At 42.6% G+C, this 12,595-nt stretch overlaps 1 long non-coding RNA gene across 1 annotated transcript in view; it reads right to left on the bottom strand.

Moving 5' to 3' along the window:
- LOC135314350 (uncharacterized) overlaps nucleotides 1-12,595 on the bottom strand; it is a 15,073-nt gene continuing 2,478 nt past the window's right edge. Inside the window, exons 2-4 of the long non-coding RNA XR_010373866.1 lie at nucleotides 7,752-7,887; nucleotides 2,658-2,719; nucleotides 1-1,679 (exon numbers count right to left, since the gene is read on the bottom strand). This is a non-coding gene — a long non-coding RNA (uncharacterized LOC135314350). The remainder of the gene's footprint in view (nucleotides 1,680-2,657; nucleotides 2,720-7,751; nucleotides 7,888-12,595) is intronic.

The following is a 12,595-nucleotide window of genomic DNA, read 5'->3' on the forward strand; positions in this document are numbered from 1 at the left end:
TGTTTCAGTATGGCGAGAGAATACTAGTAGTATATTTAAGACAGGCAATAAGAATTATTTCTGGAATATAATTTTCTTCTTCTCAGTTCAGTGGGATCCTGCCAAGTCTAACTAGGAGTGGAGGAATAAAAAAAGTCCTGCAAATTGCTCAACTATAATCTCTCTTTCCCATTTTTCTCTTTCTTCTAATTGAGGAGCTGTAACAACTAGGGATAGGCACATGCTATGATCAGAAACATTTTTCAGCTGATAATATGGATTTAGTTATATGCTTCGTTACTTCCTATTGGTTTCAGGGCTGTAGTATAAAAAACAAAAAGGAGGTGAAAATACAAAACAATCATAATACTCTGCCATTTTCAAAGTAATACGGTTTCATTTTTTGATCAATATTATTTAACGTCTCCTTCAATTTTACTTTAGAGGCCCTTGTAAGGGATATTTCTGACATCTCCAATATGCAGGACAACGGTATGTTTACACATATATTAGAAACACTTCCCATTCGTTGGCCTGTGAAGAAAGAGTGTTTATTGCTAAGGCTCCAGCCTCTGTTCCCTGAGTCACTGAGCAAATAAATATTTCCTCCAAGTTCAACGGGTGCAGCAGCAGGGCCAGTCCCCGCCCGGGAGGGCTGTCGGAGGAGTACGGGGACAGCAGCACCTGTGGTGCTGACTTGCTGGCGGGCAGCACGGCTTCCTTTCCTGGCACCCTTCTCTCCCCGGAGCCTTGAGTCGCCCCGGTGGGGTGCAAGGGGGGCTGGCACGCCCTGGGGAGGGGTGTCCAGCACCCCTGTCTCTCAGCAGCAGGTTAGCAGAGGAAGGGCAGCCTTCGCCTTCTCACAGCGCCGTACAAACGCACGCACCAGCGGCAGCCATCTGTGGGGAGAGGGCAAGGTATGCCAGTCCCCCAGTTTATCTGCCACCAGCTCTGCTCTCTAGAGGGTCTGACCAAGATTAGGCTGACCTACAAGCCTGGCAGCCAGGTCTCAGACCTGAGCATTTTTGAGCATGTCCAATGGCAGATCCAGGCACCGCATACTTTCCAGGTATACACAGGTACTGAGCAGAATTTCCGTTTTTTTGTTTTTCCCTTTCATTTACTAGAATATAATCTGGGGCACCCAGAGTACCCCCCAAAAAGGCCGGTGGCCTTTTGTGACCTTGCCATCAATCTGACTGTCTGTAAGAAGGCTCTTAATTAACTTGCAAGGGTTTGGCTTCACCTGGGCTAAAGACCTTCAAGAATTCTACTCCTCAAAGATTTCCAATTTTATTTTATTTTTGAAATCAAGTACGCATCTTAGCAGAACAAGAATTTAACAAATGTATGTATTCATGAAATACGTGCTGGATGAATCTTAACTGCAAATCTTGTCTCTAGTACTGGATTGTTCAGGAAAATAAAAGCAAGTAAATTCTAGGATAGTCCCGAGGTGTTTTAGAAATAACAGGAGCAACGCTTGTGCTATTTTAGCCATTTCACCGTCGAAACGCTGTCACAGCTTATCAGCTCCTAGACATGAGGCAACGGTTCAGCAAATCTCTCTTAGTTTGCAGATTTCTTAAAACCAGGAATGCCAACGATTTTTCTTCTGCCAAATTAGGTGAAGTCAGCCAAATGGAAAGGTGTAAATCCTGTCCTCTTGTGTACTCAGTGCCTCTAGCTGTTCTGAGGACCTGGCGGAGATTGAAGTTGCATTCTATTAGCAACTAGAAAAAGGATGAGGCAGAATGCCAGCTTCTAAATTAAACAAACAAAAATCCTTTTCTTGTTAACTTTTAAAGACATGTATATTTCTTTCACGCTTAGCGCTCAATACATGGTCAAGTGTAATTGAGTGGCTGGAAAAGTACCAAAGACTTAGATATACTTATATTGCTAAAAGAAAGACTGCATTTTTGAATGCATCCCAAGGATTCTATGATCTATGAAGACATCCCTTGCTCCATCTTCAGGCCAGCTGGACTATTAGGAGTTGGGAAGATTTTTGATCAAAGTGGAAAGTCCTAAAGGTCATTTCACAAGCCCCATCAATCAGCCCAAGGCTGGCCCAATTGCTGTAGCAGAAACACGTCTAAAGAATTTTTCGATTAGTTAAAAGTGAGATTCATCTTATTGCAGATTTTCACTCAGGGAGAATGGCATGGGTTTGTTTCTTTTTGTTTTGGCTTGGTTTTGTTGTGTTTGGTTTTTTTTAATCTTTTAATTTAATGCTTCACATTTCAGAACTGCCCTGACTTCAAGGACGTATCCCAGTGAACAGCCAGACAACAAAAAAAGCTCTTATTCAAATACATCTGTTATCCTTTACAATATATGCCAAACACTTCTTCACCATGAGTAAGAGAAGACATACATAAATGCATTTCTGAAAGGGAGAGAAATTATTAAAAGTGACTTGTTTATTGAAGTTTTGTGTAATGTATAGCTGGTATTTCATATACAGGAGCTGTTACTTACCACATATGCTTGGGTCCCAGTACACACAGTTATGTATTCGGCTGTTTAAAGAATGACACACGGCGCTTACTAACAAGAAAACATGTATAGATTCCTATGAGAAGAAAGGCTATGATATTCCAGAGTTGCTTTTTAGTATTTGTAGGAAAGCATCCAGAAAGAGGAAAGGAGCATCTAAGTCTGGCTCTGCATACCTTCTGCCAAACTCCTAAAAAACTTGCTAGGAAGCCAGTATGGTCTGAAGAGGGCTGAATAGCTGAAAAAAACCGTGGTGAAATAGATAAAATTCTTTCCATAGGGAAAATTAATTTTCTATATTTTCTATAGTCATATCTCTCCAGAGCCCAAACCATTAACACTATCTGGCTCTCTTCATGTCGTCTTCCACTTCTCTCTTTCCTAGATATTTGCCACCAGAAAAACCATCCAAGCCAGCCTTCCCTGCATAGAAATCTACACCATACCAGCCAACCCTTTATGTAACTCTGCCAAGTTCTTTCCACGCATGTCAGCATTAGCTTATGACATTATTTTTAGGATTCTCCTTTCTGATCAAAACTCTTTGCACCAACCTCTGTGACTTCCTCCTCCTGGGCACAGCTGCCCCAGCCTTCAAGGTCTTTGAAACTGCCACAGCACTGAACACAAACTGGAGCAAGGCACGAGGCTCTCATTGCTGCAGAGTTGTTACTTGTGCCAGATGTCTTTCTTTAAAAATATACTTTTTTATATATAGACACACAGAGACATATATACACATGTAAATATATATTTTTTTGTTCTTAGTAGGGAGTTTTACTTTGCTTACCAACAATACATAGCTTAAGACCTACCTCCTTATTCATAGTAGCATACATATTACTCACACATATCTTAAAGAGGCCTTCTAAACTTGAAACTTAAACATTTAATTAAAAATTAATATCCCTTTCAGGCCTACTTGCATGTGAAATCCATTGAAGCCCAGCTGCTGCATGTGGCAAGGTAGTGCCAAGCTGGCTGTCAGATGCGCACAGTGCTTGATCAGACTCATTGCTGACAGGAGCTTCATCCAAGGTCTCATTTCAGCAGCCATAAGGAAAAAATATGTCTACTTTAGGTTGGCAGGCATTTAACCATCAGAGCAGGATTTTTACTCACAGTGTTTTCTCCTTGGTATTACGCGGTGGGTGGGATGCAGAGGATTGTGGCAATGGTCGAAATTGTCATTCAGGGATTTCCCAGGCCTAGGAGAATCACTTGACCTGAAGGATTGTGTGTCCTAACACACAGATTACCCAGTTACTTTCCTGGTGCTCATCAGTCCTAGTCCTATGAATCAAGAGCTCTGTCGGGTAATCCTGGTTCTTAATTATATTTTGACGGCATGCATGGATTTGAAAGAGTCCTCAGGATTACTTTGACCACAAAGTGCTCTGGTGCTGGATGGCTGTTCAAACAGCTCTGCCTCATTTTCCCTTTGTTTAAACATTGTGCAAGGAAACATTTGCAATGCACGAGAAGATGCTGGGGTCATAGAAACAATCCTGAAAGTGGGACAAATTTTCAGACGTTTATGCCATAAGCAGTACTTGTCAGAAGAGCCCAAAGCCCGGACAGCCTGCATGACTGCAGCAACCTTGCTGCTCAGGGCCAGGCGCTCTTTTGGCATCAGAATATTCCAATCCTATTCCGATCTCTTATCCCCAAAGCATGGGAACCAAGGCATATAGCTGAGGACATTAGCATATATTAGAAAAACAGCCTCAAAAGGTAGACTAATATTTCTTATTCAGTTAACAATTTTTTCACTTTAGGTGCGGAAGCAGGCAATGATACCTTCTCTTTAATGCCCATACTTACAGGTGAGGTGAAAGAAGACACGTTGCCCTAGAAGTCCCAGCAAGTTCCATATATAAAACTGCATTACAATTTTTGGTAGCTGAATGTTGCCACAGGGCAAAATAAGGAATAAAGCTGTTGGCTTAGGGGCAGCAAACAGAAGTTTGGTAAGCAGTGGAAGCCAATGTACATGGAGTCTGTCATCTCAATGGCCAATCCTTTGAAAGACTTGTTGCTATAGATTTGGGTTGGCTTTACCTGTGATATTCTCTGCTTTCAGCTGTAGTTAAGATTATAGTAACTAGCCTATACATGTTACTGGACAGCAGGATTACTGTTGTTTTAATGTATTACACCATCACGAAAGCTGTTGTGACAGAAGAGCTGGACAAGTTGGAGCTAGCCTCCTCCCAATTAGCTTGCTTGGTGGTTCTGCTTCTCAGTTAGAAACTCATCTCTCTCCAGTTTTACATTTGTACTTGCTTATTTCAGTTAACAAAGGAAGGTCCGGAGTACAGATCTGATGGCTAGCAGCTCTGGGGTTATATTATAGATCATCTCCCCTATACCCCATTGCACGTTGCACAGCTTTTCTGTTTTCCTTTAGGAAAATGTGGGCATCACCATTCACCTGCATTACAACTATCACTTGTATGAGGCTTTGAAGAGGTGGTACAGCATACTCTGGTAACTGATGTTTACATTTTACAGTGTACAGGCCCATCAAGCAAAAATAAATTAACATTTTAAAACTAATTCATGAGTTAGTTTTAATCTATTTCTCACAAATGTTGCTACTGGCAAAGGACTGTGAGGATGCCTGGTCCTTCGGGCTCCTCACCAACCTGGCAGTCTTTTCTAGAAGCTTGCACATACTGCACACTGTGATGGCTGTGCTGTGTGGCACAGATTTTCCCAGTCAAGGTTCATTTGGAGCTGGTTTGTTTGCATTGCAGTGCTTCAGAAATACTCAGCTTTCCCCTTCCCAGAAGGCTGTTCTGTCGGAGTAGGGGAAAAGAAGGGAGAAAAGAAAGGGGAAAACCAGCCAAGCAGCAACAAAGGAGGCAAGCAAAGCCACAGCGCAGTCCTTGAGGGGCTGCACGCTGCTGTGCATGCAGCAGAGAGGACCAATTACTCCAACAGCAGTGTGATCCTGCACACTTTGAAACAGTTACATGCACCAAACAAATTACAGCGTGCTTGCTGGCCACACAAACAAAATACAGCGCCTTTGTTGTCTCCATATTATTCCATGCAGCCAAAGCTAGCATTACACCTCTAAGCTGTAATTTGTTTTACAGTACAGCTCTTGTTTTACATGTGCATACACATCATCCCACTTCACTAATTCCACAGCCATGTCCCACCCTTGCTGTTGTGCCCCACCTCCATGAAAGACCAAGGCTAGGATTTCCCTTTCTTTCAGCAGCAAATGCAGCAGTCCTGGTCAGGAAAAAAAGGAGCAAAGCTGGTGCACACGCATGCAGTAAGGTTACTGCATTTGCAAACAATTTCTTACAAGGCTGATGACATGTCCAGATTTGGGCAGCCTTCTGCTACATCCATCATGAGGACAATGCCAGTTTCCAAGCGTATGACAAATCTACACTGGAGCATGGGACTCACGCACACTAACTGGCCGGTTCTGGTCCTACTGGTGGCCTAGAGCTGAGCTCAAGCTGTTTATCCTGCTTCTTGGTCAGCTTTTATAGTCTTTGTCAAGTTCTTTGTAGCTACAACTAAACTGCTTCATCCAGCTGGGGCAGAACTAGTTCAAGCGAACTAGGAAGGGGTGCAGGCACATGTTCTTATTCTAAACAAAATAGCCTTTCAACAAAATAATTTGTCTTAAAATGAGACATTTATTCCCTAGCCTCACTCAAAGGCACACTATATAGAACCATTTTTGATGAAACCGAGATGACCCAAGTCAAGAATGGAAAACACTGGGTTTGGCAAAACAAATGATCAGAGGAAAATCAATCTCAGGGGGAATTGCTGGAGATCTTAAACATATGTAGTTCCACATTTAATATTAAAAACCTAAAAATCTCAGTTGTATTATATCTGCTATTCGTATCAGTGCAAAACCAAGCACAAATCCAAAACCAGACCAGATTAATATTGTCTCTGAATTAACCCATAAGAGCCGTTCGATAGCCAAAAATACATTATAGACAGACCAGAAAGGTGCAGTGCAGTTTCAGTAGCTAGTCTGGCCTAGTGTGATTTTTTGTTTGTTTTCTTTTTACTATTGCTAGCTTACAGATAGGCACTTTCCATTCCTGAGGATTAGTATGATCGGCCACAGCAGAAGGCAGACCAACAATTTATACTTTGGGGTGGATCTTTTTGAACATCTAATGCTAGCTGTTTTGGCTATATTGTTCTGATTTGTGGGGAAAGGACCTTCCTGCATTACAATATAAATTCATTGTATAGAGATATACTGGGAAGACAGAATACACAATAAACATCAGAAAGTGCATCAGAGGGATCGTTCCTTGGGTTTTCTTGGTAGCGTAGAACTTAGCTCTGCTCTGCACATCATCTCAACAGACTGTGCCTTTCAAGTTTGTTCATCATTGATTGGGTGGAGGGGATGGTTAAAGGCTGAAAAGAAAATTATGGAGATTTTTTGGGTAATACTCCCAAATCCCTGGCAAATACTCCTGGCATTTGCCAGGGTGACAGCCACTCCCCCATCACACGATGTAGCTGCCCTCATCCCTACCCAGCCCTCCAAGGGCAAATGGCTGGCAAGTCAGGTGCTGGTTAGATAATCACCAACACCTACAGTTTCGAAAGGAGAGATCAAAGAGGAGATTACAGTTGTAGGTGGAGACACAGAAAACACAAGGCTACTTTCAACTGCCTCTTAGTACTTGCTATCAGCTAGTTTGTATCTGAGTTTCTTATCCCACCAATCACCCTACCACAGACAGGCGGGTCACTTCAATTCTCCAGTTAAGCCCTTATCCGTTGTAAAGCTCATTACAAAAAATAAAGCTGCTCTAACAACCAACCAGTGCCTATGGCCTTCCTCACTCCTGATCACGGCATTTCTCCCAGTGCAGGAGGCATAGGAACCTTCATCCCCCTGTGCCTTTAAAGACCCACAGGCACACACTGGGCACGGAGGTGAGCACTTCTTTCTTTCAATCTTCCTTTTACTTCCACTTCACTAGAATCTAAATTTCTTCCTTAGAACTTACATTCTTTTAACTCATTAGCCATCCTTGCTTGGACATTTAAAAACTCCTGGTTAATAGCCCTTGTACTTGATAAAGCTACAGAGTTTCCTTAGAGCTCCTCAGCCACCTCTCAGCCCTTTGGACCTCTCTCATATTACCAACACAGATTTCCACCTAGATTTTCCAGGAGAGCTTACTACTCCCTATTTAGCACTCCCTAATTACTTACAAACTTTACTTCTCTTGCTTAAGCAAGGGAAATTTTCTGTATACCTCCTCCTTTTCCCAAAGTTCATCGCTGTCAAAGCTCAGGTTCAATCCTTCTTGGGGATCATGGGACCTGTAGTCCTCTGAAGACTGAGACCGTGTGGGGCTTGTGCCTCTCCTGAAGCTGTAGAACAGTTTGTCCCTTATGAGAAAAAAGGATGTTAACATTCACCTTTGCACAGAGTGGATCCAAATATTTTTTGGTCAAAGATACTGCACGGGATATAACTCACAGATTCAGTTCAAATGAGGAAAGCTAGAGTAAACATGTATTTGTTAATAATGGGATGAGAAATCTAAGCATGCTGTATAATTAATACTATTGCAAAATATTACTTGGAGGAGTAAAAGCAGCACGGATGCTGAATGTTACATCTAAAGCACTGAGAGAGCATCCGTGGGAGGTGGTTTGGTGGGAAAGGGTAGCCAAGGAGAAAGCTCACTAGAAGAAAGAGCTGTTTGATTTGAACAGAGCTGGATGCAGTGGAGGCTGGGGCAGAACTCAGAGAAGAGGAAAGTAAAACCATCAACATATTCTATAAAGTTTGCTCTTCAACAGTTACAGATCTAATTAAGACCTGCAGCCATAGGAAACCTGAGTCCACCCTTTAAGAACAAAACCCCAGATATTTAATATGCCACAATGGAGGATAGCTGCATTATCATTTCCAAAAGTAAAGCAGCAATTTCTCACAATATTAGAGCCAAATAAAGCTAGTGCCAGCAGTTACCAATTATTGGGGTTGTGCTGCTAAATTGCTTTGGGTTCTTAAACTGGGCCCTTGGAGTTTTTTGAGTTACATTGCAGATGATAGGTGACATGAATAGTACCTGAAAGGCCCTCTTTTCAAAGCACAGGTATGGGACGCTGGTGGGATGGAAAAGAAGTATACCACAGCCCCCTCAGATCCCACCTTGTTTAACAGCACAGCCTGCACAGGCTGGTATTACACTATTTCTTTGTTTGACACAAGCACCTTAAAGTTTGTAGTTGCTTTTCCAAAGGAACAAGGTGCCAGGAAGCAACCAAACAGCTTCATATGCTAATATGTTTGAGCTACACAGCTTGGAGTACAATACAGATGTAATAGCACAGCACCAAAGATTGATGAGCCTTGGCTTTTACCCATTTTTGCATTATTCTTGACTGCATTCTTCCAAGTCTCCTGGATAACTGTGCCGTCAGTGAGCTACAGCAGAAGCGAGCCTGGCCCAGGCAGTCAAAAGAAATGATCCTTTATAGCTTGTAGCAGTGATGTTAAAGCTGGAACAAATTTCATTAACTAGCAATCAGAGGCAAAAATACAAGTAATGACCTATTTTCTATTTAGAAAACAAACCTATTGGATGCTAGCTCTGGAATGTAAGTAATGATACAAGAGGCAGGCTAAAGAAAATACCCAGAGGAACATGCACAAAGACTTTAACCAGAAAGTTTCACACAGCGAATGTACCCACAGGGCCTGTTTCTCCTTTGCCTGACACATATTTTCATGGATGCAGCCTTGACTTCCCCAGCTCAGAGAAAATGAGTGCCTGGGAAGGGAAGGGCCAGGGCGGGTCATGCACAGGGAGAGAGGAATTCCACGGCAGCACACGTGGAGAGCTGGGGGAGAGGGAATGATGCTAAAGGCCATCCATCTCTCAAAGCAAATCATTCATCTTCCATCCCCTCCCCGTCAGTGTGGTAAAGGGCACTTGTGAATAGGTTTTGGACCCAAGCCGGTAACTTTTCCTGACAGTTTTGCAAAGCTGATTTAAATAATATTGACCCAGCCTCCCATCTCCAGCTCAGCCTAACAGATAAACAGAGGAGTTGGGAATTTGAAAGCTTTCTTGAGGGTAAAGCCTGCACCAGTACAATTTCACTGCTGTTGAGTTAGTCTATATTAATGACATTTAAATTTTGCCCAGGGTCTTTAATAAGGATTCAAATGTAACTGTTGGGCTTTTTAAATATATATTTCAAAAATTGGAGCCATCCAAACTATGCAGGGCAGCACATCTTCTGTGTTTATTTTTATTCCTAATCTAGACTCTACATCAGCTGTCCTCATGGTTTGGTAGCGTGAAGTGCTGGAAGCCTACCAATACGTATATATAAAACTTCCTTTTTGGTTCCTATTGGTAGAAGGACAGATTCTTTTTCTCTTTGAGTCACTAAAAAGTCACTGTGCAGGCTAATTCAAGACAAATGTGAACACATGATATCTGAACAACGGATGTGAGCCTGCATTTGAAGGAAGTATGCTAGAAAGGACTGCGTCCTAGGGGTCTTCAGTAGGAGAGAGTGCTGGCAACCACTTGGAGAAAGGATTCTGTTACTGCTGCGGTATTTTGGGCTTCAGACTGCAATGTTTAGAATGTGCTCTGCTCAGACGGTTATGGGAGCAGCCCCTCCACCATGGCAACTAACATATGGCTTTGCATTGTTGCTAATAATCACATAACAGAAGGAAAAAGAAGGAAAAAGGAGGACGTCCTTGCATACACAGACGATGAAAGTCTATGACTGCATTCTCCAAGGCTGTAACCAGAAGTGATAAATTGCTACATTGCATATTTTCACTTCTCATCTAATTGAAAAAACAGTGTACAGAGTTTTTGCAGATAGTCCATTTATTTTGCTGGGCTACCTAGAGCTCAAGGATGCTGTTTAGTACTAGCTGGGTACAAGCACAACAAAAGGCCAGGGGAAATTGGCTCTTGATATAATTATTTTTGTCAGGTATGGATGAGTATCTTTTTTGCAAGGCCACAGCACCCCCTTTCCAAATTAATGGATCTTTTGCCACAAGGGCAGGAGAACTAAAGACACACTTGCTCACAAACTGCTGGAAAAGTTGCAGAATTTTATGGGGTTAGCAGCACAGTCCTTACGCTGCTGATTGGCTCCCAGACACATCACTTCTAGCACTTTATAAGGGACCAATGCACTTGATCGGTAGATGACCCCATCCTCGGCACTGGGCACCAAGCTGGTTATGGGAGGAAGGACAAGCTTTGCACAGGTGAAGCCCAGGGAGAACTTTTCAGACATACTTCAACTGAAGGTATCCTGTGCCCTTGCAATGAAGCTCAGCCTCACAGGATACAGACCAGGAGAATACCAGTGTACAGTTCTGTCTGAACTTATCTGCATCCACCCTATGTGTTCTGGGAAGCAAGAAACCCTCTGAAACTAAAGACATCCTGCTCCAACCTCCTCTTTACAAACCCAGATACACCTGCTCCACTGACCCTGCAGCAGGTGGCAATTTGTGTCGATGCCAGATCACTGCGGCGGGGTCCAGTATAGACTGGGAGACCTGAATACACTGCGCCGAGAGAGACCATAGTCACGGTTGCTGGAGCACAGCAACAGATTGGGAAGGGGAGTATTGTTGTCTTCATTTTACACACAGTGGGTTGAGATACAGAAACATGTAGGGTGTTCTGTCTTTGATTAAAGACTGGCGTTTATACACAGAAATAGCTTCTGATCTCAAAATTCTAGGAAGCACTGATTACGTTGTGCCAAAGGAATAAAGAAACTTTAAGGAGAGCCACACCAGAATTGTATTACAGATTTTCCTCTCTTGCTTTCTGTTGTCTTGCATAGAAGGCTTCTGTTATCCAGCCAGAGATTAAGAGGTGGTCAAGGGCACATCATGGACCCTGGACTGCAAAGGGTAAGCAGCCCAATGACCAGCTCACAAACAATCCTGACTTGAAGATTCTTTATCCAATTTTCTCTCATAACGACAAACAGACCTGAAAAAAATTGTAAGATCAATTTCACTAACCAAAGAAGGGCTGAAGCAATAATGATAAATTCAATTCCAGCATGAATTACCTTGTGTAATATAGATTTAGTGTACAGGTGTTAACTTGAAATTTGGATAGCTTATCCGAATTGCATCTCCAAACCTTTTTGATAGTTGCTAATCTTCATTACTATAAATCATTGGATCGCTTATTTAGACGTCATGCATACAATAAGAAAAAGGTACTAAAGTACTAGAAGAGAAGATACTAAAGTACTTTATTTGCAAATCCCTCCAGTGATTCAGGTTTTATAAACCTGAAAATTAGTTTCATTTATGTATAGTAGAAATTAATTTATAAATTGAAGGCAATAAGCAAACCCATACAATTCTTAGATGATATGTTTCTTCCTCTTCAATTCCTTCAGCTTTATCTTCCTGATTTGTCATTTCTAGTGTCAAATTATTTGCATTCCTATCAACAGTGGTATTATGTGGGTAAAATTTGCACACCAAAAAACCAGTCACCTCAGAGTGAGTTACATTTATATTGATGGCACTGACAGTCATGATCTCCTAATATAATTATTTTTAGTTAACTTTGCAGGCTGCGATATAGCAGCAAGCCTGGCAGTGCAACTGACATGCTATTTTTAAGGTAACTAAAATACGAGTGTCTTCACCTTTTTGGGGATTGAGCCATTTATCTGCACAGAAACAGCTCTGCTGCCAATAGTGGTGCGAGAGCGGGGCATGGGGTGTGTGGCTGTGGCAGGGCCCTGGCTCTGGTGGGGAGAGCCCCCCCATAGGGGCTGCCAGGCAGGCTGTGGGGCTGGGGCCCTGGGCGCTGTGGGGCTGTGGGGTGGCCGGTCCGGCACCGCCTCTTGCAGAGCTGCTGGCAGCAGGCATGGATGCTCCTTACAATCACAGTACAGACAGCAAGCCAAGAGATAGGTCGCCTGTCACGCTGGCTAAGGTTAGCTCTGACAAGTGTATGTTTAAATAAATATTTGATATTGCACAGGACATACAGAGGGGTTTGCATATATATGTCTATGCTAAGCTAGCCCTCTACATGTGGGAATACAGTGGGTGTAGGGGCTT

This window comes from Phalacrocorax carbo, chromosome 7, assembly GCF_963921805.1.
Source record: "Phalacrocorax carbo chromosome 7, bPhaCar2.1, whole genome shotgun sequence".
Classification (NCBI taxonomy): domain Eukaryota; kingdom Metazoa; phylum Chordata; class Aves; order Suliformes; family Phalacrocoracidae; genus Phalacrocorax; species Phalacrocorax carbo.